At 46.6% G+C, this 27246-nt stretch overlaps 1 protein-coding gene across 6 annotated transcripts in view; it reads right to left on the minus strand.

The window, feature by feature from the left end:
* Nucleotides 1-27246, minus strand: part of BCAN (brevican) — a 386222-nt gene that overhangs the window by 4432 nt on the left and 354544 nt on the right. The gene's annotated exons all lie outside the window — the stretch shown is intronic.

Below are 27246 nucleotides of genomic sequence, written 5' to 3' on the forward strand. Positions count from 1 at the left end.
AGGCAGGGCAGGTCAGGGGGAGGGGACGAGGACAGGGGGGCCTTATCCCAAGAGGGTGTGTGAGCAGTAGAAGTTACACAGAAGTATCACAATCACAGTGGTTCAAGTAGAAACTTACACTCAAGGTTTCTTGGTAAAAATACGTAAACATTTATTTACAGTCATTTAGAAAACATTCACTAGTAGAAATCAACTCAATATTATACACCAATATACTACAGTACAAAACCCTAAATTGTAGGGACAGTTGGAGCTCTCCTGAAAAAGGAGCCAAATGGCACTTCCCTTATTTTAAATAGGAATAAAAAGCATAGGTTTGTGCAAAGGGTTAGAAAACACTTCTTTTAGATAATGCAAATGTTCAATGTACCAGGAGGGTCAGTTCAATTCAATAGGCCAGGCCAAAGTCAATAATCTAGTGTTCTTGGATAGGACAGCACAGTTCTGGTACAGATGGAGAAGTCTTTGTAAAAGTTTTTAGAAGTAGTTCAGATGAAAAAGAAAGATATGCTGGGTCACAAGCTGATTAGGCCTGCAAGTTGGGAAAGTTTCACAAACTTTCACCACGAGAGTTAGGATCTCTCAGCCGGATGGCACAGTACCTTAGAGTGGAGCAAAAAGATGCAGCTGAAGACGTTGGTTCCTGGCAGCTCCTGCAGATCGCACTATTCCTGAGCCTGTCGTGGGGACAAGAGAGAGGACGTCGGAGGACTCCTGCACTGCTCGGGATTGTCATCGGAGTAAACAAAATGGCGTCACTTCAGCTCAAGTAACTGTGACTTCCAAACACAAACTGGTTTCCCTCTCCCTGGTTAAACCTTAACCAGCTCTGAGAATGGTATCCAGGTTTTTGCTGAGTTGATTGGTCCCACCAACTCAAAGGAAGAAGCCGTCCTTGAAGGAGCTTCTCTGTCGTTTGGAGATCTGGCAATTCGAGGTTGCAGCAGGGCTTCACTGGGCAAACCAATGGTCCAGTGGTTGCAGCAGCCGTCCTCTTCCAGCTCGTCTTCAGTTCTTTGATTCCAGTGGTCGACTCGGCCTTCCAGTTCTGCAGACTCGCCTTTTAAACAGTTTTCTCCCATTCATTCCAGCCTAGCTGCCACTCACCCAGCTGGGTGGCTGTCCTTGCCGGACAGTCAGCCAGCCAATCACGCCAGAGTGCATTTGGGTCTCCTAGGAGACCAAGCACAGGGAGTTTTGTGCACCTCCCTCACTTCCTGCCCACCCTAGACACTCAGACGCCATTGGGCGGACTTCAGTCCTGAAGGCCGGCAAAGGCTCACGAACAAAGGGACCAAACAGGTTTGGAGCGCAGAGTTAAACACCAGAAGGAACTTTCCACAAAAAAAGTCGAAAAAAGATGACCAGAGTCTGTTTTTACAGAGTGGTCTTGGTGCAATATTGAAAAACATGGCAACCCCGATTTTTATCTACCGGTGTTCATGGTCAGGAAAAACCATGGTCGTTTGTTATGAAAACACTGCTACCAGCCATTTCAAAAGGAAAGGGTAGCTTTTGACAGCTACAAGAATGTTAAGACATAGGGGATACTAAGTAACCCCTCCAGCACTCTATAGGAATATAGTGGGCCCCATTACGAGGTGGGTGGAATGGGTTTACCGGCACCGGTAATGGTGTCGGTGCCGGTAAACCCATTCCGCCCTATTACGAGGTTCCCTTGCGGGACTCGCTCAGAAGGCCTGGTCAGACCAGACATTCTTTACGGGTCCCACAAGGGGACCAGGGAGCTAATAACGGGCCCGTTATTAATGGGCCCGTTATTAGCTCCATCCCCATTCCCATTGAGCCCTATTGGGCCCTATTGGGCTCAATGGGAATGGGGATGGGTTTTTTGAATGAGGAATTACCGGGTCCTCCTAGGTTGGAATGACCCGTAATTCCTCATTCAAGGAACCCGGACACGATTTTGGAGGCAGCCATTGCGCTAATAGCACCATGGCTACCTCCAAACACGCAATGAGGCCCAGTGTGTGCTGGCTCTATGAATTTAAAAAGACTAGTAAAGTCAATTTAACTTTACATCCTCTGGGGAACAGTAGTTCATCCCAGAGAAGGTATTTAAACCTTGGGAAGTCCAATGGGCATTAACACAACAATAAAAAGATGATGCCTATGGAGTTATCTAAAACTCCATAACCAAAGAACACAAGAGTAAAACACACATCAAAATACTAGAAAAGTTGCTGGGGGTCTCTAAAGTGAAAGAAATAAGCACATTTCTGAGAATTCTCGCTAACAATAGCGCACAGGCAAGTTCAGTTTTAGCTAGAACAGAGAGGAAACACAGCGCAGCTAGCGCACAGCCAAGTAAAATTTTAGCTAAAACAGAGAGGATGCACAGCGCAGCTAGCACACAGACAAGTTCAATTTTAGCGAAAACAGGGAGGAAACACAGCACAGCTAGCACACAGACAAGTTCAATTTTAGCGAAAACAGGGAGGAAACACAGCGCAGCTAAGGCACAGGCAAGTACAATTTTAGCTAAAACAGAGAGGAAAAACAGTGCAGCTAGGGCACAGGCAAGTTAAATTTTAGCTAAAACAGAGGGGAAACACAGCGCAGCTAGCACGCAGGCAAGTTCAATTTTAGATAAGGCAGAGAGGAAACACAGCGCAACTAGCGCACAGACAAGTTCAATTTTAGATAAGGCAGGATGGGGGTCTTGTGGGCAGAGTACATGTGTGACCGAGTGTAGGCAGGAACAATCAGAGGTGAGGCAGATAGAAGTGGTTTCTGACCCTGGGGAAAGTTTAAAAGATTGTCACCTGGAGTTCAGTGCACCCGGAAGGCATAGTTATGTTCTACCTCCATCTGCTCATGTTGATTAGGGGGACCCCAGACCTTGCCAGACAACAGACAGGAAACAGACAGGGCCTTTAGATGCAGGCCTTTGATGTAAAGGCCTGGCTGCCGCCTCCCGCCTCCCGGTTCACATGCTTGGCTGATGTAGGAGAAGCCAACCAATGGGGGGAGTGGGCTCAGGCCACAGAGTGCATCCAGATGGCAGAAATGAGGGCGGCCATCTTGAGAAGGCCAACAGAAGCAGAGAGTGCAGGCGAAAAGATCTTTTTAGCACCTTATCACACTCTCAAATGTAATTAGAATTATAAAAAGTATTTTCTTACTGCACGCAAATGTTAGCACCAGTCTTGCTCGCTTCCCATTTAATTTCTGATTCTTTAAGGTATTATTTTCTAGGTTGCGTGTCAATAAAATAAAATAAATGCAGAGTATTGATCAGCGTGATGCGTGGTGATCAATTTAGCCAGCCACAGGCTTACAGGTATTACAGGAAAGCACAGTTGATGCAGTGCAGAGGATTGTGGTTGGGGATCTGACGGAGTGCAGCGATCAACTGTTTCCCCTAGAGGACAAGTGTGCACTGGGACGGGATAAGGGTCAATTAGTGCGAATAGGGGGCTGGACCAGACTCAGTCTAGTCAGGGAAGGGTGCCCGAAGGCAAGTATTGGAAGGGTTACCGAGGCAGACTGGTCGGGGGAGGGCCTTGCCCCTGTAGGACTCAGGAGGGACCAGGCAGACAGTCACAGTAGCATGAGGGCATTAGCAAGGAAGGGGGGAGAGGGAAGGAAGAGGAGAAAAGGAAGCTCTTGAGAAGCTTCTGAAATTTAAGGAGATCCAGCCTATTATTATAAATCATAAAAGTCTGAGATGAGCGGGAGGCCATTCCAGAGGGAGGCTCCTGCAGAAGAAAGAAATCTACCACCACTCTGCTTGGAGAAACGTCTGACCTGCAGAGAGTTAGAGCTAGAGGATCGTAGGAATCTAGCAGGGAGGTATTTAGGGAGAGAAAGTTGGACGTAGCATGGTCCAAGGCTCCCGAAAGCCTTGTGGGTGCGCAGATGGTCTTAAATGTGATCCTTGCAGCCACTGGGAATCAGTGGAGAGATGTTAGGGCTGTAGAGATGCAGTCCCTGGGCTTGATGCCAAGGATAAGTCCTACTCTGGATAAGTTGAAGAGGGCGGAGGGAGGAAAGGGACAGATTGAGGAAGAGGCTGTTGCAGTAGTCCAGCCTGGAGAGAATCAGAGCTCTAGAGACATTGGACCTCATTCTAAGTTTGCCGGTCCGGAAATAGCAGTTCCAGTAAGCTCACCAGCACTGTTGTTTCCATTCCAGCAAACTACGGGTCTGCCTGTCGGAGCCGCCGTGCCGACAGGTTTGACCCTGCCGGACACAGCGGCCACGGCAGGCAGATCCGTCATGGAAGCACCCGTACTGTTCACAACAGTGCTGGTGCTTCCATGGTCCCCATTCTCATAGAGCCCTATATGACTCTCTGGGAATGGGGACTTAAAATTTACCAGCGATTGACTTTACAGGCCGCCAGTGTTGTAATCTCTCGGTGGCACCAGGAAGTCAGGCGCCAGTAAATGATTACGGGTCCAGCAGCAACCTGCCGGTAGCGCCGGCACAGTTACCACCGGACCCATAATGAGGCCCAATGAGTTTCTGGGGGAAGGTGAGGAGAGGGAGAATGCCTCTGAGGAGGTGAAGCTGAAAGTGGGCTTTCTTGGCAAGGTCAGCAATATGTGGTGACAAGGAGAGAGAGGAGTCGGAGATGACACCCAGATTTCTTGCCCCAAAATAGGGTGAGGGGGGGCAAAGAGGGTGGGCAGAGAGTAGGGGGGAACGAAGGGGGGAGTTCCAATGAAAAGGATCTTGGTCTTACTGGCATTAGGACAGAGATCGTTAGCAGCACACCATGCCTGAATAGCAGTCAAACAATTAGTAATGAGAGAGGAAGGAGAGAAGGTAGAGGAGGGAAGCTTAAAGGAGAGCTGAGTGTCATTAGTTCCATTGTCTTACAATATTAATCACAATAGATCACAATCATTGTGATCACATGAACAGTGTTGACTGTCGTTGTGATTGCACATATGCAATACTTTATAGTACGTTTGCAACAGAAGAGCGCCATGTGCTACCCGTTTGCTGCATTACTGGCCTTTGTAACCTGCATCCAATAGAACAGCTACAAAACAGCCTTTCGTTCTTGCCACCAGAAAATCAACTTGCCATGAGAAACAGTGATCCCAGTTGCATTTAATTTAGCACCGGAATCACCCTGAAATAGTGTAATTGGTGTTCAATTGAATGTCACTTGTGCTTGAATCCAAAGGATTCCCGTGAGATAGTGAAGGCGAAAGTCGGTGCTTCCTGGAAGATCATGGCTGCAGTTTAAAAGAGAGAAAAGTGAATGGCTGAACAGTGTCTATGATTGTTGTTCCAATCTGGGAACCACGTCCTTCTACAGATGAAAGCCATCAATATAAGGGGATGTCACACCAGAACATAATATGTGGGTTCTATGTGATCTTTGCAAAAATGATTTTAGCAACTTGTATTCCAATGACGCTTTTGAACAACAGGGCCTCTCTGGAGGATACCCAGGAATCCCCTTCTATTTACACGCTCAACCCTTCCTCCGTGTCTTCCTACTCACATTTACCAGGGGACACCCCAGAACCCCTGGGACCTCCCTTATCTCTCCCGTTTCCCCTTCTGCTCCCGAGACCACTTGCCCACCTCCCCAACCCAATCCCACCCTGCTTAGCACACCTTCCCATCTTCTGATCTGTCCCATCTGCTAACCTTTTGCTCGCCAACAATTGTGCAGAGGGCGTTTCACACTAGTTTACAGCTTACATTTCCTTTGCACAATTCATGGATCACACCAATCTGTGTCTGTGACAAAATGATTTATACTCTGCAGGAGTACAAGGATTGTTAGTGCCTAAATGGCCTGCTTAGCCCTCACACCAACAGTGATTCAAATCATGAGGGTAACACAGGCACAGCGAAGCCATCTACCTCTTTCACCTTGTGTGGTAATGTGGGCCAATAGAAGGCTATATTGTTAGAAGGGGTGTGAATGGGAAACAGTAGCAACCCAAACAGCAGTGCATAACACTTCCAAAATAAAAGAATGCCCAATCAGCATTGAGTCAGGTTTGAAGCGGTTCTCAAGTCAGGGGCGAGCGATGCAGATCAATGGAAAACCAGAAGTGGGTTGATGATTGAGCCTGGTTCGAAACGATGAGTACTGCTGGCTCAGGAAGATGAATGAAGCAATACTTTCGGTGGCATGAATGAAGCTCAATGCAAAGTCCTGGTGCTTCGGTGCTTTGTCCAAAGACACAGCAGTTCAAAGTCATCTGCACTTTACACTGATTCTCGCCCTGTACAGTTGATGGGCTCTGCAGGGGCGATGCAGAATCAAAATGGTTTCATGGATGTAAATGAAGGTTCGAAGTAGGAAGGTGAGTGCCAAAGGCAGCATCAACCCTCCTGGTGGTTTGAAAGCATTGAGCACTGGTCGAATTCAGTTTGCAGTGGTTTGTGCGATTAAAATCAGACACCTGGCTGCTTTGGCTTTTCAGGGTGTCGTGAGACCCGCTGCAGGCTGCTCTAAGAGAAGGTGAGCTCTACCAGCCTAAGCAGATTTGCTAGCAGTGTAGTAGTCATTGGTCCTCAGCCAAGTCACCCCCAATGTGCCCTGTGATGGGTTGGGAGCAGAGATTTGCTCTCCCTTGAACATCTGTGTTCACCTCTGGAGCAGGACATTGTAAAAGACTGCTTTCCCTGCAGAGTCCAGATGAATTCTTCCTGATGCCCTTGACGGTCCAAAAATGAATCAAAGAAGAAGTAGTCGGCTCCCCCTATTACACATAAAAGATGACAGGGCATTGGATGAACGCAAACCTGCTTTAAGGGGCCCAATCCCTGCCCTTGAGCCAACTGAGTCTTGCCTCCAGATATCATACCCATAGACCTTGTTCCACAGGAAGTGGAGGGGACAGGAATGAGAGAAATAACCACAGAAAAGCAAGATGGAGGATCCCATCCTCATGCCCACTTGTGCTCTCGGACTGCCATAATTCTGAATCTCTCTCAAGCTGCAGCTTCAAATACGTTCTGGTGTGCTACCTCCTTTTGTGAGGGAGGCCTTTGAAATGGAAGTCTCTCTTCAAATTCAAACTCTGAGGAGATCTCCTGGTGGGAGCTACCAGACCTGGCAGGGAAGAGTTACCATTCCTCCCAGAGAGTCAACAGAGGCAGGTGTCCTGCCTTTTGTCCCATTTATCTGAATGCAGACAGTAAGATTCCATGGATTCCACATGCCCTCGCCTAGCTGGTCTGAACTTGCACAGTTGGCACTGGAATGATACCCATCTGATATCACTTTATTAGTTATGTGAACTATCAGCCACCAGACAAAAACGTAGGTATGGCTTGTTTTTCTATTAATTTTAACCTACCACCAGGTGATACTTTATCATAATTATTATGGTATTTTGAATCCGAGGTGCTGATGTTAATGCAGCCTCTTCCTGCAGGAGCCTTGTTTTCCAGCAGCTGTCAAAAGGGCACATGTCAACTTTGAATTGTCTCTGTGGCATTGGAGAGCAATTGCTGCAGGTCTATCAGGTGACTGGTGCAGCGGGGCACATTTGTACATTATGCTTTTGGCATGGAGGTTTATGAAAGGGATTATCTGGTTAACACACCACTGTGTCTGATATGGATTACTGCATCATTTTATTTTGACAAAAATAAAACAAATAACTGGGGCTTTTACACCCTTGCCAGAGATTGCCTGCCAGAGGCCAATCCTTCACAGTGCCTAAAAGAAAAAGCTGAAGAAGAAGAAGAAAAAGAGCATGCAGCAGCAGTACAATCCACAGGAGTGTGCGCGTGGGAGGGGAAAGGGCCCCTCCACAATCTTCAGAGCATGTGCCCTAGCTGTGCCATGGCATTGGTGTGATGCACAGGTGTGGGGGGCTGTTGAGTGGCTGCTTCTCTTCACTGCTAATTACCACTCTGTGCCATTGACATGTACGAACTGGAAGTGTTTCTAAATGGGACAGAGGTGTTTAATTACAATTAAATGAAGACACAGTTTGTTAAATTGTGCTGTTTCAGGGGGGAGGTCACACAAATATTCAGGAACCATTAGACGTGTAATACAGATATGAGTCAATAGAAAGAAGGGGTTGTTGACTCAGTAATCTACAGACAGGCTTTTGTGAGAAAGGAAGCAAGCAATTACCAACCACCTGCAACTCCAGGGTAACCATTTACCAAGTGGCTAAGGCTATAGTGGCATGTGGTATTTAAAGGTAGATTGGTTAGACTGGTGTCCTAGAGTGAAATGGTAGGTCCCTGTTAGGCAGAATTATATGCAGTACCCTTTGGGAACACCACACACAATTAAGATTACAAGTGACAGTACAAATTCACCCTTGGTACAAGCCTGTACTACACAGTAAAAGTGATAGCGATGGCTGAGCAGCCAGACTTATCTCAAGAGCAAGAGAGCAGTATCAATAGTTACACAAAAGACAGCAATTACTATGATTCCAACAAACACTGACTCAAGGTTTCTGAATAAAAGAATATACATTTATTTACACATCAGTTGTACAACATTTCACTAAAGTGAAGCAGTTTAAAAATCACACTTAATACACCACACCACTCCCAATAGGTTCCAGACAAGTTAAGCTCACAAATGAAGTGGGAGCAAAATGGCACTTCAGAAATTTTAAAAGGGAGAAAAAAACAAAGTTAGGCAGAAATTGAACAGCACCAACAGATAAGTAAGCAGGGCAATCTAAAAAGGGGAACTACAGTGATGGAATCAAATAAAAAATGCTTAGGGTCAAAGTCAATAGGACAAAGGTCTTTTGCTCAAGATCACACAGCTCAGGGTAGTTTGCGGTTAAGCCTTTGCCAAGAGTTCCGGATGAAGTTGGTCGGCAGAAAAGTTAGTTTAAAGAGTGGAGAAGGCAAGTCCTCGGATTGGAGAAAGATTTCACACACTTTCACCGTGGCTGAACGAAACGAACAACCAGATTTGCACAGCACCTTTAATGGAGAAGAAGCTGTCGCTGAGGCGGACGTTCCTGGTAGTTCCTGAAGGCTCAAGGTTCCTGAAGCGACTGTCAGACTGACATGAAGTAGAGAGACTGGAGGGTCCTGCACTGCCCAGGGAAGAAACCAGCAGCAGAGCAAAGCAACAAATAAAAGGTGCACTCCTTAAAACCCAAGCAGGGTCCAACCTTCCTGGCTATCCGGCCCACTGCAGCTCTGTACAGCGAATTGGACCAGAGGAGGGTGTCCTGGCTTGCAGTTTGGGCGAACTGGGTGGTCCCACCAGCTCAGGGCAAGATGATTCCTGGAGGATCTTCTCTGTCGTTGGAGTTCGAGGATTAGGACCTGCAGCTGGGCTTCACCGGGCGGTTCAGTCATGGTATGAGTCCTCTTGCATCAGCTCCTCGTCGGTTCTTTCGTTCCAGTGGTGACTTTGCCCTTTCACACCCAGAGACCTGCTTTTTATGCAGTTTTCCATCATTCACACAGCCTGGCTGTCAATCACACAGCAGGGTGGCTGTCCTGCCGGGACAGTCACCACAGCCAATCAGTTCAGAGTGCGACATGGGTCTCCTAGGAGACCCTGTGCAGGGAGTCCTCAACCCCTCCCTCAGACCCTGTCCCTCCCAGACATACAGGCGCCTAAGGAGGGCTTCTGCGTAGAAGCCCACGAAAAAACGGTGAATAAAGGAACCAAACCTGGTTGGGCGCGCAGAGTAAAACACGAGAAAGACATTTTCATAAACCCAGCTGGAACCGAAATAAAACATATATGGTCTAGCGGGTTTAGGTTCGAGGCTACCAAGATAGCCTAAAACAATACCAAGGTTATTTAAGATAACCACAGTAGGAAAAATAGGGTAGTTACCACTGCCACCAGCCAAGTCTTGATGAAAAGGGAGCGAAACAACGCTCCAAGAGAAACAGACAAAAAGGGATACGTATTAACCCTTTCCAGTACTCTATGTAAGATAGGGTGTACTGGGTCTGTGGTTTTAGAGAGGCTAATAAAGTTAATGGCAACTCTATATGTTCTGGGAGACAGTCGTCAGTCCCAGAAAAAATGGAGTCTGAGTTGGGAAGTCTCAAAGACAACCCTGTGTCACTGCACTGAAGGTGCTGTGTAACACACAGTAAAAAGATGATGCGTGGCGAGGAAGTGAGGCTCCACAGTCTATGAACACAAAAATGTTGAACACACATAGCAAAACACATGTAAGAGTGGGGAAAAAAGGCTCACACTCTTACCAGGTGAAAAAAATTAATCTCAGAAATCCAGCAAAGCTGCTGAGGGACTCAGTAGGTAAGGGAAATTAGCCATTCTGGGGAATTCTCCCAAACAGTCCCTCAATCCCGGGCCCTGCTGGGAGAAGGGTTGGAGCGTACAACCTGGGCTGCAAAATTCTCTGCCTCTTCTCACTGATTGATTGGTCGGCAAGGGGAGTCATGGTGCAAATCAGGTGCAGATGACATTTGGGACTCAAGGGTCATGAAGGCTAGAGTTCCGGCCAAAAGGCTGCTCGGGCTGATCAAATCTCTGGTCCACCCGGACCAATGTGGCTTCATGCCTGACAAGTCTACAAGAATGAATCTCCGCAGGGTCCGGGCGGCCTTAAACAGAGCAGCAGAGATCCCAGAACCGCTCGGCCTCCTTGCGGTTGACTTTGAAAAGGCCTTCGACTCGGTAGGATGTGAGGCCCTATGGGACATAATGCAACGCATGAGATTTGGGCACTACTATATGCCGTGGACAAAACTTCTATACACCCTCCCCACAGCATCTGTGCGTGTCAACGGGAAATCATCAAGGTCATTCCCGCTGGGTCGCGGGACCAGACAGGGCTGCCCCTTCTCGCCTCTACTATTCCATGTCGTCATCGAGCCCCTAGCAATCAGACTACGCACAGACACAAGATGGACGGGGTTCACCTGGCCCACGGGAGGCAAGGAGCGTGTCTCACTGTGTGCGGACGATCTCTTGATCTACCTGAGCAACCCAGTAACCTCCTGCCCAATGGTAACCAGGACCCTGGAGGAGTACCAACACTTCATGGGCCTCCGGGTAAATACACAGAAAACAATATATTTCCTAGTTCAAGGGGGAGAAGAAGCGATCCCAGACACCTGCATGTACTCAGTCTCGATACTAGGTTTTACCTACCTGGGTATACAGATAACCACCACACCAGATGACTTCCTCAAACTGAACCTACGCTTATAGATTTGAAAAAGTCATTTCTCACTGGCAAACCCTCCCTCTCTCACTGCTGGGTAGGGCGGCACTATTTAAAATGGTGCTCCCGCGATTTCCCGCGATTTCTATATGTATTCCAAAACACCAAACTCCCAATCCCGGCTGCCACATTCACTGACATTGACAAACCCCTACGCAACTTGTTATGGGGCAGGAAACAAGCCCGCATTGCCCTCAAAACACTTCGTCGATCAGTGTGGGAGGGAGGCATAGGATTGCCCGACATCCGCATATACTACTGGGCTGCACAAACAGGTGTGGCAAATTACTGGCTACATGGGGATCCAACGCTCCCACACATCCGGATTGAAACAATAGACACCGGCCTTCCACCTCCTCTACAAATACTATACGACAACAAAGAAAACCTGAAAGGGGTCCCCAGGAGATCACTGCACACCCGTCGAATCTTGAGAGAGATACACAGACACATTGGCTGGGAGAACAAACCAACCCTGATCCAGCACCTATGGCACAATGCACACCTTCCCGAAATCCTGCGAATGGGCCACTTTGATACCTGGGAAAGGAAAGGGATATCTACACTGGCGGACATAATCCACGAGGGCCAACTGAGAGACTTTGATAGACTGACTGCAATACATGGACTAAGGCCTATGGACCACTTCAGATATCTCCAACTCACACACGCCATCATCACCCAATTCCAGGACCTCACCGACATGCCCGCATGCTCCCCCCTAGAAACAAACACCCTTCCAAACCGTATCTCCTCCAAGGTCACGTCCACCCTCTAACAGGTGATCAACTCCTTCGGCTCTGGGGAACTCACACACCTCCGAGGGAAATGGGAGCAAGACTGGGGGCATTGGAAACAGAAGAATGGGTGAAGGCACTGATGTCCCCACGCGAGATCAGAATAGATGCAAAAATCAGACTGATACAACTCAGGATCCTGCACAGATCGTACTACGCCAGAACACAAACATCCAGGTGGGGGGGAGACGACGATGCAACCTGCCTCCGCTGCAAGAGGGCAGAGGGCACCTTTTACCATATGGTCAGGTATGTGGGGTATTGCAAGAATTTTGGACAGCGTGCCTGTCACGCCTCTCCAGAGTGCTGGGAGTCCCAATCCCGCACGACCCCAAACTCATCCTACTGGGAATAGCGGTAGAAACGGACCTCACCAAATACGAAAGGACATTTCTAAGTGTGGCATTGGGGCTGGGAAAGAGACTAACTGCAAGCACCTCGGGCTATGCGGACAGAATAGCTATCGACCGATTGTCCAATGAAATAGACAGGTGCGCCTCCCTAGAAAGACACATCTACACGGCAAGCGGGTGCCCCCAGAAGTTCCTCAAGATATGGGGGAAGTGGGTGGAACAGGTATAAAATCAGGAACCGAGAAGAGCCTGGACACGCCCTGCACAGCCACACGACACAGCACGCCTACCCTCCATCCCCCTTCGAAGGACTTACCATCAACTGTAATGTCAAGTGTTACGCTCTCGCTGTTAACTCACTTTACTGTGATTATAATCTGTATATGTGCTGTTTTCTCTTGTTGAAAATAATAAAAAGAACAAAAAAAAATAATAAAGGGTCATGAAGGCTCTCTGTTAGAAAACCTTCTGGCTGCTGATGTGGTGGTGCATCGTGATTGTTTGGTGGGCTGACCTGCTGGCTTTGCATGCCAGGGCCGCAATCAACGTGGAGCAGACAGTCGTGGAGCACTTGGTGCAGCAGGTCGCTTTAACCTATTTTCTGTTGGGAATCCAAGAGAGTGAGTGATTACCTCAGCAGTAAAGAAGAAGGGATGGAAGATCCGCAGGAAAGGGGGCATAGACATGCCAGAGGAACCGTGGATGTAGGGGAGAAACTGGTGGTTAGGGTGAAGGAGCAGTTTATTGGGAGGCTGCAAGGTAAGAAGTGGCAGAAGGCTAAAGTGGGAGAGCAAAAGGGCTGAAGTGGGAGTGTGAAGTGCAGAGAAAGTGCAAGGCTGGAGGATGCAACCTCTGGGGGCAACTAGTGGGGCATTTTCAGGCCACGTGTGGTACTATTCATGGGCTCCACTGCCAGCACACTATACAGATAGGTGCAGATGATGGCCTGGGCAACAAACCGATCGAGAAGGGGCACACTGAGTAGTACGCACAAAGGGGCACCAAGGTAGAGTCACCTGGCAAGTAGAGGGTCTAGGAGGCTTTGTGCAGGATCTTACTCCCAGATCCGGTGCTAGAAAGGATTGGTATCAGACGAGTCAGAGGGTGGGATTTCTCTGGAATGAGGGGGTGGGCTACAAGCCGATGGGATACTGGATGGAGAATAAGTAGAATCCAGTTCGGAGGACAGTGACATCAGGAGGGCCTAACATTTCACCAAGTGTGGGGTTTTTCTGAGAGTCACTTAAGGGACACTAGGTTTGTAGTTACAACAGTGGTGCAGGAGAAGGGGAAAGTTATTGTTGTGGTGTACTTGGGATGCTGATACGAAGAATGGCATGCCAGGGGGCATGGGGCTGGTAAAGAAATATGAAGGCCTTAGTAGGTCAGCGGGACTTGCAGGTCAATGTTGAGGAAAGAGTACTAACAATGATTTCCTATATAGTACGTGTATATGGAAAGATGGGTGAAAGATAGGGACCAAGAGGAAATGGGTGTATGTACACAGAAAACACAAATGAACACATGGGACTGAGTGCCATTGCAGCTGGGTACTTTACAGGTGGCGGAATCCAATGGAAAAGTCACACCTGCTTCTTGAGAGAGCCGTTTATAACGCCAGGGTTGTTCAGTGAAAATGCAAATGGCTTGGGAAGATTGTGTATGGAAGGGGGAGGATTGTATTGGAGCTCTGAGGAAAGTGGAGACAAGCAAGCAGGCCAAGGAATATGGACACGAAAACATATGGCGTTATTGAACATACTACACCAAGAAGCCTAAGGAACGATCACAGGATGCAGACAGAAAGCTGGCATGCTGTCCATGGATTGCCTTGATAATCAAGAACTACATATCTGTGGTCTTGATGGTCTGCAGTCGTTATTATTAAACATGTTCAGAGGCCATCCTCACGTAATTTAACAATATGGATGTGATTAAACAGCACCCACCAATTTTTAGGGGCTGACATTGCTCCATTATGATGAAGATTTCAGATGTTTTGAGAACTTTAGCACGTTCCATGAATTGGCATTTGGAATAAGACTGATACGGTTCTGCAGTGCCTTGATGGCTTCTTGATTATGGGAACAGTGGGAATTGTGAAGGGAATGCCATGTGTTGCTGTGTGTGTTATAGGGATTGAGAAGGAGCTGGGGGTGCTGCTAGCATTACACATGATCAAAGGGCCACTGGCCAGTTTCCCTTTTTTAGATATTCATATGGGCTCAAAGTGATGTTTCCAGGATCAGACAAATAGGCTGCTAGTCCTATTGAGCACGCGGGGAAAGAGTTGCTGTATGTATAACCATAAGCCGAGGAACATGTAGTTGTTTAACTGGAACATGGTTACCAGTGGCAATCTTAGTGAAACCATTTTGTAGGCAAAGGGCACTGTCCAATGGACAGGTGTGACTGTCAGATCACAGAACCAGGGTGACAAAATCCATTCATGAGGGTTTGGCTATAAGAGGAGTGCTTGTAAGATTCCAATAGGATAAGTATGTGTCTAATGGTCCATTTGGCAGCTTGAGATTTTCTGAAACACAAATGGAATGTCGGAAAACAGTGTCTTTTGGAAGGAACGTGGTATGCTCAGGGCTGGCCTAAGGAATTTCGGCCCAAAGGATACAGTATTGCTTTCGTACAATCTTTCCACATCACCATGCAACTGCCGTTGTAGGGCAGGAGAATTTAGAACAAGGGGTTGTTTCCATGGTGATAATGCATCAGTGATATCTGTGGTTAATAAGCACATGAGCCAGGACAAATAGGATAGCGCAGGCTGCTCACAATCTTGGCGCTCCTGTTCCCTCCCACCCCTCTGAAATAATAATAATTTTCAGGCACAGCATATTCAGGAGGTGATATGGCGGCTAGATCATCTTCTTTGAAGTTTTCAGAAATCTGAGGCCTGGCACCAGGAACGGATGCCAAATGGACAGCCATGGTGGGGTAACTCTGAATGCTAGGTTGATGATACTCCTTCAACTGGTAGAAGGTTCCCCTGCTCAGCTGACTTGAGGAACCAAGGGCAAGCTTGCCCAGAGTTTATTAGAGTGGGTGCATTGTTGGGACAATATTTCTTGGAGCACAGAGAAACACAAGGGTAACCTTTTCGACCAACAATAAATGGACCCCTGCTGTAGCGACTATTGCTTTTTACATAAAGTGGTTTGTGGGTTTGAGCTGTCTGGTGGAGCAATGGTGAAAAGGATGCTGTAAAGTGGGACCAGGAAGAGGTGGTGCAGGTTAGATATCAGGCAATTTATTGCAAATGGGCTACACCTTTGGGCATGCTGAGCTTCAGCTTTTGAGACAGTGCTTTTTGGAGCCAATTATTTGTTTTATATTTATTTTTTTTGCATTGTGTGTTCTGTACTGGTTTGGGCAAGGGTAGAGGGAGTGATTCCTGGCCATCAAAAGGTACAATGGTGATAGACGAAGGGTGTTATTTATTTTTGTAATCAACGTGTGCAAAAGCAATCATATGAACAAGGGATCAAAAGTATCATTCTTAGGTTCTGAGGTGATGGATGGATGCAAAACAGGCAAAGGATGGGGGCTCACAGGAAAGGCCTTTCTGGGAGCGGCCTCATACATTTTTTTGTTCGTTTTTGAGAGCAGTAAGGGTAGGCAAATGGGGCAGTTCCACTATGTGTGCAATAGGTCCCTGATGTTTCAACCACCACTGGGGTTGACTGAGTGCCCCAAAAGGTCAAGGGAGTGGTGCCAAATGGTCACTCTACAGGAAGCCGTAAGAAACAGAACAAGTCGGTTATCAAGGGTTCCCAGACTCCCCATCAATCCTCCACACCCCCTTCCTGGACCTGGTTTACCTGATGAGGGGAGGAACCCCTATTTAAGACCACCCGGAGGTCTGGTAGCAGGATAAAAGGAGGGTGTATGAGATGGTTCCAGGCAACGTAGCCACAGAGTAACAAGGAGAAAGAAAGTCAACAAAGGAGAGATGGTTGTAAAAAGATACCTTGGTTAAAATGTATTTCTCTCTGCACGACCCAACTTATTGTGCCAAGTCTCTTTCAACAAACAAATCTGTTGAGCAAGGGGGAGAGGAATGTCCATAAAGTGAATTTTTGCATTTTAAGTAAGGAGAGACGTGAATTGGCGGGGTTCACATTGGCAGCTAATGGAAAACATGCTATTGTGCCAAAAGCAGATTCTATGCAATCCTATCTGACCTGCAATTCCAGCAGACCAATGGGTTGTAACTAGAACCAGATTAGATATTTTGCTACTGAAAGCCAATAGAGTGAATTGGCATGGTTTTGCACAGGACTCAGAATGCTCATGTTGTAATTTGGCAATTGAAAATCTTATGCACTTTGTCTTATTCGGCCCATATTACATGGAACTGAGAAGGCAAACAATCCTCACAATACTAAAACAAGAGAAGTTAACCCAATGTTGTTCGGCACAAAAACTGTGATTACAGGCAGAGTCAATCTTTGTTGCTTGGACATTTCTAAATTATTTAAGAAAGGCATGGAGTGACAGGAAACATTGTCTGGAGAATACCGCTCTAATTGAACCGCGAATAAGAATGTTTTAATTAACGCTTAACTCATAGTCTGTGTTACCTACCTGTTCTTTTTTGTAACATATTTGCTATTTATTGTATGACATTGTCGATTTTGGTGCTTTTTTTATTATGTAGAATGTTTAATGGATTGTATTCCAATAAACTTATTTTGAATTAAATATATGTTTGAACATTTCCATTAGTTTAAACAGACTATAGTAGTTTTTCATTTTCTCAGCAAAGAGAAGTCGCAACAAGGCCATTGCAGTGTCATTTGAAAGCTTGTAAGAGGTTTGCTATATTGATGTCATTTGAATCTAAATTCAATTTTTGGAAATGATGTAAAAAACGAAAATCTGTTTCAAGCTTCCCAGAAAATGTGAGGAAGCTGAAAGTTGGGGAGCTGGTGGCTTTTTAAATTACATAACTGGGTAGAAAATGTCACATTGAAAACTATTTTAATTTGAGTATAAACTGTGAAAAGTTGCTGTTTGCACCTGCAACATCTTGACAACATGGGAGTCATCTTGATAATTCTGCAATGATTAGCCGAGTCGGAATATATAAAGGTTGTAATGCTTATTTGTAAAACTAAATGTTTTCTCATGTAAAACTTTTTCAGTGCATGTGTAAAAAAATGTAATGCGGGTGGGTGGATCCATCCTTCGCATCATTTCAACCATCCATCGGCCTATCGGCAGAGAGGGTCTGAGGCTTGGGGGAGGAGAAGGGGGTAAATCTCCAATGAAAATTCAGTGCTAATAAGTTAACACCTCCTGAATTTCATATTTCAGAGGTGTGGCTTTGAGAGTAAAAAGCCCTCACACTATGGGGAAAGGGAGAGCTGCTTAAAAATCTTCAAGGACAGACTGCCTAAAAATCATCAGTGAAATACTGAAAGACGGTGGCAGAATCCCTCTATTTGGCTCTCCTTTGCCATAGGGCCCAGTCAGCTTTTAGGCTTTCCCAATTGCTGTCTCCCATGCAATGTTAAATCTCCATCCAACTTTCAATAGCTGCACCCAGATATTTTTAGGCAGCTGACCTGGCAAAAACAAAAACAAAGGTAATGTGTTTCTCAAAAGTAAGAAACATAAGACCTTTCTTTGGAATATAAATAAGGAAAATGTGTTGATGGTTGAGAAATACATATACCCAGGATTCCCCATTTTAAGTAAGTCAACGAAAAATAACCTTTGGATCTTACTTAGAAACAAAGCTACTCAATTGGTGTAACAGTTAAGGAAGATCAATAACACATTTGGTACATTTCTGGTCCTCTCTTTAGTGAAATACTAAAAATTGATAATGATCCCAAAATTGGTTTATGAGATAGAGATGTTGCCAGAATGGGTGCTGTGTTGGATAGAGAAGCTAGACGCCCTTAAATAGAGAAGGGCACTTGGGCTTCAATCCTGCATCCCTATTCTTATTATCAGATTTGAATTAGGTCTGACTTTCCTATGAGCAAGAGCATATTGGAAAATTAAAAAAAAAGTTTTATAACATTGTGCCCCCTTTGGGAAACACATTGTATGAGGACCTGTCCATATTACTGGATTCAAGATGAAATGTGTCACGGCCGCCAGCGACTGGCGTTTGTGGCGAAGGTGGACACAAGGACGCCATTAAAATGTTCCATTACGTTCCTCCTCGCCTATCAGACTCGGTCTAGTCGTTTTCAAGATGGCCGCCGCCGTTGGTATATCTCACTCGGCTGCCGGCGGCTCGGCGCGTTGCAACTGAGTTTATTCCACGCCCTGTTGCTTGCGCTAGTTTTCCCTTCTGATAGTCTGACTTGCTATCTTCCTGTTTTTTCTCCTCCTCCCGTTCCCTACGGGCCCCCCCTTTTCTCCGGATCCTGTTTGCCTTCTCCTGTGTTCTGTTCCCGTGCTGAATCTCTGCTGTGATTTCCTTCGCTCTAGGAGACTCTTTCTCCCGGATTCTCCGTTCACTCGTGTCCTCCACCCCGAGGGGTACCTACCTGTAAACCGCCCTATACATTTCCCTCGATTAGCAGAATCACGCCGACCTTACCATTTCCTGGGTTTTCGGCGAAGGATTATTCAACCTACTACAGTGCCGGGACTCCCACAACCTTCACGTCTATATTGGATCCAGGGGTTTTTTGCCGTTCCAGTGGTTTTTTCCCCTCTGGCTGTCGCGGAGGGGAGTCACCGTGGGTTTTCTCTGTCTGAGAGTCACGGTGGCTTCTTTCCGAGGTAGACCATATCTTCTAAAAAAGAAGAAGCCGTACACAGGACTTACCCGCCGGAAGAAATTGGACTATTCAGGTGAGGAGGAAGAGATTGGGGAGGGTTATCTATCGAGTGAAGACGAAGATACAGCTGATCACCAAGCAAAACCCGTAGCCCATAGTGCCAGTCGTGATAGTTTGCAACGCCAAAAAGAAGACATGGCTACGCCACAACAACTGCAAGAGCTGGTGACAGCTGTCCAAACCCTCAACGTAGAGGTCCAAACACTAAAGGCTGACAACGTGGCGCTCCAACAAAGAGTAGCTGCAAGAGAACAACAGACAACTGATTTACCCCCACTACCCCTGGTGTCAGGTAAATTCGACGGCTCGGAAAGAAAGGTTAAGGAATTCCTGGAGGCCTGTAATATTCATTTCACCTTCCGCAGAAATGCCTTTTCCACAGATCATTCCAAGGTGGGGTTCATGATCACGCACATGACGGGAAACGCCTTGGCATGGGCTACTCCATTGGTATCCCTATCAGACCCAGTGTTGCAGGACTACGCGGCCTTTAAGGAACTGTTGCGACACACCTTTTTGCGAACCGAATGCTCACACGTGGCTAGCGAAGACCTGCTGGATATACGTCAAGGGAGTACCGATTTACTATCCTATATCTCCACTTTCAAGAAACTCGCTGCAGAGGCAGGTTGGCAAGAGCAGGCCCAGTATACCATATTCCGCCGGGGCTTGCGAGAAGAGCTCAAGGATGAGCTTGCCCGGATCCCGCGCCCAGACACCTTTCTAGATCTTCAAACCGCAGTTCTGAGAATCGATTTCCGCCTGATGGAACGAAGAAACGAAAGGAAAAAGGCTCGAGGTCCACATTCGTTCTTGGATATACCCCCCGCCTCCTCCTCACCTGTATCGCGTCACGCCAGAGAGGAACCCATGCAGATCGGAAGCACCAGATCTCCGTTGACTGCCGAAGAAAAGAAGAGGAGACGTGAAGGGAACCTTTGTTTATATTGTGGGGGAGCCAACCATCTGCTGAGAGACTGTCCCGATGTGCCCCCAAGGAGATCGGGAAACGACCGCCCTCGATAGTCAGTGGAACGGACTATCGAGGGGCTACACCTTGTTCCTACACTACACTTTCTGTGGCCTCATCTCAGATGAGCGAAGATGTGCGTCTCATGGTGATAGCCATAAAACTCCGCTTCCGGAAGAGAGAGGTAGAGACGCAGGCTCTACTGGATTGTGGGGCAGCTGGAAACTTCCTTGACACTTTTTGGGCTGATAAGATGGGTCTGCTAAGGATTGAGAAAAAGGAGGACCAAAAGGTCGAAGGAGTGGATGGTACACCCCTATGTTCAGGACTCATTACTCACACCACCGAGGAGATCCAGGTGTCCATACACCAGCATTCTGAAATCATAAAGTTTGATATTATACGGGTGGCCCATTTCCCTGTCATCTTAGGAATAGGCTGGCTCAGGAAACACAACCCAACGGTGGATTGGTCTAAGAATCTACTAAGTTTTCATTCCGCCTTTTGCCTAAGAGAATGCCTTCCAGAACCAACATTCGCAACTGTAAAGACCATGTCTGCTGTTGAAGGCAGTTCCATCCATTGCATACCGAAATGTCTTTCAGAATACAACGAAGTCTTTCAGGAGCAGACCCCCATTAGACTTCCTCCACATCGCCCAGAGGATTGTGGTATCGACCTAGTGCCACAAGCATTGGTCCCCTTTGGGAAGATGTATTCCCTCTCAGTATCGGAGAAGGCTGTACTCCGATGCTACCTTGATGATAATTTAGCAAACGGACTCATAAGACCTTCCAAATCCCCCGCTGGGGCCTCTCTGTTTTTCATACCCAAACGGGATACCAAGGAGCTGCGGCCCTGTATCGACTATCGGGGGTTAAACAGAGTGACCATAAAAGATCGATACCCTATGACCATTATAACAGAGATTCTAGAGGCTGTCCAAGGCTCTGTTGTGTTTACTAAACTTGATCTACGGAATGCGTATCATCTACTCCGCATAAGAACAGGAGATGAGTGGAAGACGGCGTTTCGCACTCCCTATGGGTTGTTTGAATACCAAGTCATGCCGTTTGGCCTAGTCAATGCACCATCTATTTTCCAGAGATTCATGGACCGATTGTTTTCCGACCTTCTTAACCTTAACACAGTGGTTTACCTGGATGACATTTTAGTCTTCTCACGGAGCCAGGAGGAACATACCCGACATGTCAAGGAAGTTCTGCGCAGACTACAACGTCACAGTCTTCTGGTAAAACCTGAGAAATGTGCATTTGCTCAATCCTCATTGTCTTACTTGGGATTCATCCTATCTGACAAAGGGGTTACTATGGACCCAAGGAAGGTGGATGCCATCTTGTCATGGCCATCGCCTTCTTCGGTTAAGGATATTCAACGTTTCCTGGGGCTGGCGAATTTCTATAGGAAGTTCATTCCAAGTTTTTCCTTACTCACTCTTCCTATTACATCCCTTCTCAAGAAATCCACAGGCCCTTTCATCTGGTCTAGTGAGGCTGAAGAAAGTTTCCTCAGCTTAAAGCACAAGTTCTGTGCAGCTCCTATCTTGAAACAACCAGATCAGCTACTACCCTTTATCCTGGAAACTGACGCTTCTGCAGCAGCCGTAGGTGCTGTTCTTCTTCAGAGAGTCAAGGACCTAGAGCATCCGGTGGCATATTTCTCAAAAACTTTAAATTCTAGCCAACGCAACTACTCAGTCATAGAGAAGGAATTACTTGCTATGAAATTGGCTTGTGTGGAATGGAGGCATTTGCTCCAAGGGAGCCTACACCCGTTCCAGATACGAACAGACCATAAAAATCTGCAAATACTCAAGCAGCAAGAGTGTTATAACACCCGCCAGGCCAGATGGGCTCATTTTTTCGCCCAGTTTGATTTTGTCATCACATTCATCCCTGGCTCTCAAAATCTAGTTGCCGATGCTCTCTCCCGCAGAGACGATGTTATCTTCCCTTACAGAAAGGAGTTTATGTTTCCTCGTACTCGGATCATATCTACAGTGTCTAACTTCTTGGATGAAGTACGAGGAGCCTGCCTCCAAGAACCTACACTCAATATGGGAAATCAACCGGTCACCACTAAGGACGGGTTGCACTTTATCCGTGGAAGACTGTTTATACCTTCCAATAGTCTCAGAACACGAGTCACTCAGTGGTGCCACGATTCCAAGACTGCAGGTCACCGAGGAGTACGAGGTACTCTGGAACTTCTCCAAAGGGCGTTCATCTGGCCCAACATGAAGGCTGACACGCAAGCCTATGTTCAATCCTGTATGGTATGCTTACAAAGCAAATATTCCACCTCGAAACCTATGGGGCTGTTACAACAGGAACCGGTTCCACTTGGCCCCTGGAAATGCATTTCTACGGATTTTATTGTGGAGTTGCCGGTATCCCGAGGCTGTACCTGCATTATGGTAACTGTAGACGCTTTCTCGAAACTTGCACATTTTTCTCCATTGACAAAGATCCCGTCCGCCTCGGTTATGGCTGACGTATTCCTCAAGGACATTTTTAGGTTACATGGGCTTCCTCAAAAGATAATTTCAGACAGGGGCAGCCAGTATACCTCCAGATTCTGGTCAGCATTGTGCAATTCATTGGGCGTTGAGAGAGCTCTTTCGTCGGGGTTTCATCCCCAGACAAATGGACAAACCGAGAGGTTAAACGGTACCTTAGAGCAATACTTAAGGTGTTTCATAAATAAACAGCAAGACAACTGGGTGGACCTGCTTCCCACAGCAGAGTTTGCATACAATAACGCTGTCCACACTGCTACAGGAACTAGCCCATTCTTTTGTACCTACGGATACAACCCGCAGTCCATAGTTCCGAGTTTATGGGAGGAAACTAACGTTCCTACTTTGGAGAACACCCTTGCGCAGATCAAGGAGGCCCATAACACAGCCAGTCAGAGCCTCTCTAAGGCTAGCAGTCATTACAAAGAGCAAACTGACAAACATCGGAGTCAAGTTCCTGCCTGGGACAAAGGTTCCAAGGTCATGCTGTCCACCAAGTTCCTTCCTCGATGGGTTCGGCTTTCTAAGCTGTCACCCCGCTACATCGGACCCTTTGAGATAACTTCAAAGTTAAATCCTGTGGCCTTCCGCCTCAAGTTGCCGAAGGGACTCAGGCGGATTCATCCCGTGTTTCACTCATCTCTCTTACGTCCCTTTGTGCCAGATACCCGGAAACAAGCATCCCCCAAGCTGTGTACTTTGCCAGTTCCAGCTTCCGAGGAATATGAAGTTTCTCGGATACGGGACTCCCGTTATCATCGGGGACGTCTTGAGTATCTCGTTCATTGGAAAGGATATCCCTCCTCAGAAGACACATGGGAACCACAGTTCCATATTCACTCTCCTCAACTGTTACACAAGTTCCACCGACTACATCCAGGAAGGCCGGGTGGGAGAAGCCTTCGGAGGGGGCATACTGTCACGGCCGCCAGCGACTGGCGTTTGTGGCGAAGGTGGACACAAGGACGCCATTAAAATGTTCCATTACGTTCCTCCTCGCCTATCAGACTCGGTCTAGTCGTTTTCAAGATGGCCGCCGCCGTTGGTATATCTCACTCGGCTGCCGGCGGCTCGGCGCGTTGCAACTGAGTTTATTCCACGCCCTGTTGCTTGCGCTAGTTTTCCCTTCTGATAGTCTGACTTGCTATCTTCCTGTTTTTTCTCCTCCTCCCGTTCCCTACGGGCCCCCCCTTTTCTCCGGATCCTGTTTGCCTTCTCCTGTGTTCTGTTCCTGTGCTGAATCTCTGCTGTGATTTCCTTCGCTCTAGGAGACTCTTTCTCCCGGATTCTCCGTTCACTCGTGTCCTCCACCCCGAGGGGTACCTACCTGTAAACCGCCCTATACATTTCCCTCGATTAGCAGAATCACGCCGACCTTACCATTTCCTGGGTTTTCGGCGAAGGATTATTCAACCTACTACAGTGCCGGGACTCCCACAACCTTCACGTCTATATTGGATCCAGGGGTTTTTTGCCGTTCCAGTGGTTTTTTCCCCTCTGGCTGTCGCGGAGGGGAGTCACCGTGGGTTTTCTCTGTCTGAGAGTCACGGTGGCTTCTTTCCGAGGTAGACCATATCTTCTAAAAAAGAAGAAGCCGTACACAGGACTTACCCGCCGGAAGAAACTGGACTATTCAGGTGAGGAGGAAGAGATTGGGGAGGGTTATCTATCGAGTGAAGACGAAGATACAGCTGATCACCTAGCAAAACCCGTAGCCCATAGTGCCAGTCGTGATAAAATGTCACAGTGAATACCCATAGATATTACTGTTGTACTCTGCTATCTGGAATTGACTGTGATGTTCAAGAATTGGTGGGAAATCAAGGGAGAGTTAAATTAAAACTTCAAAGATATGATTGGATAGCAACAGTAGAGGTGATGCATGGCTATAAATTACTGTCCCGCCTAAATACAGAACATAAGAAATTGGGGGAGATGTCAATGTATTTCAGAAGGCTCCCAAATGAAGCTGCACAAAATGTCCTGATGAGATTATGGGCTATTATCCTCCCCACACAAGAGATTTTAGCAAGGAGAGGTGTGATGCCTAATGACCAAAACAAATTCTGCGGACATTGTGAGGAAATTGAGCTGGAGAAAACATAGAAACATATATTTGTATCTTTTCCCAGCTTAGTGTTCTTTAATATGTTGTATCTTAAAGAATGTGTCCTCAATATCAAGTAGATGCACAGGGAACCATTATGGAAGAGATTGATTGGTCTTGCCTCGCATTCTGATGCACTTGCTGTTTGGGGATTTATTAATAATTTGAAGGTTAACAACGTTATTGGAAACGCCTACTTTGAATATGTTTGTAATTCAGTATTGGATTTTATTTGATAATGTTTTTAATGAAATTCTCATGTTTGCCGGAACGTGGAATTCTGAACAGTGACTTTAATGTGGTTTTATGCAGTATTGTGAATTGTGTGTGGCTTCATTTTGTTTTGTAAAGGTTGAAGTAGTTCAACTAAATACAATTATTATAAAAAAGATTTTTTTAGCAATACTCAGTGCTGTAATTGGCTGTATTTTCCTGGATCCAGGATATGGCAAAAAAATGTGTCCCCATATATCGTATCCAGGAAAATAAAAATAACCTTGTGCCAGCTGTCGGTGGACACTGAACATGCAGTGATCATAAAGCATTGAAGTGTCATGTTCCAGAGCCCAGAAACAAAGGGGTGATGGTTGGAAGGTTTAGAATTATTCTTAAACCTCTTACAATTACTCCGGGCAACACTACTGACCATTGTTCTTTGCCTACCAAGCCATTACAGAAAGGGCAAAGACCATATGCAAATCAGAGTTGATCCCAACCCCAAATAGGCAGCCCAAACTGTTAGGTCACATCCCTTCTGCATGAGTCCACAAGCATCTCCAGTCATGTTTCAGACTCATTGGGTGTCATCAGTGAGCAATTGCTTAGGTCTTTAGGCCAAGCAGGCACTGGATCCACGTATGGGCATACCTGTCCCACTCGGTGTGATAAAGCAAAACTGTTTCAGAGCCTGGCATGCACACTGTCTGCAGGCTTAGGACCCTGAAACGTGACATTTTGGTTCCAGAAGCATGTGGTACTTGTTTACGGGACCCTGGATGTGTGTTTAGTAGCAGAGGGACTGTGCTTCAAAACAGGTACGTTAAGTGTAAGTGTAATGTGCATGTGTGTGAGCCTAATGGTGAGAATTGTGAGTGTCCGCAAGTGTCTGCATAAAAGGGAGAGGTGCTGGTGTCTGCAAACATGTGTAAAGGTGAGGGGTGCAGGTGTCTGTGAGCGCGTGCTTGTGTATGCCTGAGAATGAGAGGTGGGGGAATCTGCATGCGAGTAAATATGTGTAAATGCCTTTGTGTCCATGCATGACTGTATGTCTGCTTATGTGGCAGGTCGCGAGTGAGGGGGAGCAGGGCGAGACGGGACCAGGTCCTGGGGCAAGGCTGATATATCCGTTTTGTCAATGTCATGAGAAAATGATCGGGGGAGTGGAGGGAGAGAGCAATCTTGCCGATGGTAAAAAAAAATCTATTTCCAACACCAGTAATACTTAGAAGTCACCTGATTTTTGGTGGCAGCATTGTTACATCTTATAGCTATTCTGATTAAGAGTTATAATAAAATCAAACGTTCACCACATCATCACTAACAAAATGTACCACTTCATAAAAATTACATTTTCTAAACCAAACAGTTCCACCATCGGCTGCATGAAAGCGGTTCACTTCACACTGCTTCATTGCAAGAAAGATTGTCTCCTTAATTCAACTTCATCAAAGCAAAAAAGGGCAATGTTTACATATCAGAATTTAGCCCATTCATTGGTACTCTCATTAGAAGGACCATTGATTTGACCTAGTCCTCTATAGGGTATGCAACGGCCAATAGTTTCTATTTGCTTGTGGTATGCCTGGCAAGGTCTGTTGGCACGCTCAAGCTTATTCCAAGCACCCTCAATTACACCAGAAGGTAACTGATTAAAACGCAATTGTATTTACATTCTTCTTATTTCTGGAGCAGGATTGGATCTCAAATAAAACTGCACATCATTAGAACGCCAACAAGCAAATCACTGCCCACCTTCAGCTTGCAAAAACATCCATTCACTATCCTTTCCATATTTTTATGCCCTACACTTTATTAACCGCAACAACTAGGACACCTGTGAACTTTCCTTTTTCCAGTTGTTAATATGGCAATAACCGCTGAGCTTGTAACTTCAGGCCCCGGGGGCATTACCTAAGGTGCTAATCCCGCCGGCAAGGCTCTTATTGCCATTAGTATTCCGGAGTCTGCAGGCTCGGAATACTAATGGGTTGATGAAACCTTTTCATGCAGCATTTCTTTTGCCATTTGAAAAGGTGTCGCAGCAGTACGCGTTAGTTCTAGGAACAATAGAACGCGCATACTGCTTCATTAGCACGGAGAAACAGGGCCCCATTTTTAGCCTACTTGCTCTGTGCTAATGAATGGGGGGAATACTTTTAAGCATGCAAACTGCACGTGTAAGACAGTATGTGAAGTGCTGTAAACTGCATTTCACATATTGCCTTACATGTGCAGAATGCACACTACCTGCTGCACTTTTTATAGCATTTATAGGAAGAAGATTTAGTTT

The sequence above is a fragment of the Ambystoma mexicanum genome, chromosome 1p (assembly GCF_040938575.1).
Source record: "Ambystoma mexicanum isolate Mex_15411 chromosome 1p, UKY_AmexF1_1, whole genome shotgun sequence".
Taxonomy (NCBI): domain Eukaryota; kingdom Metazoa; phylum Chordata; class Amphibia; order Caudata; family Ambystomatidae; genus Ambystoma; species Ambystoma mexicanum.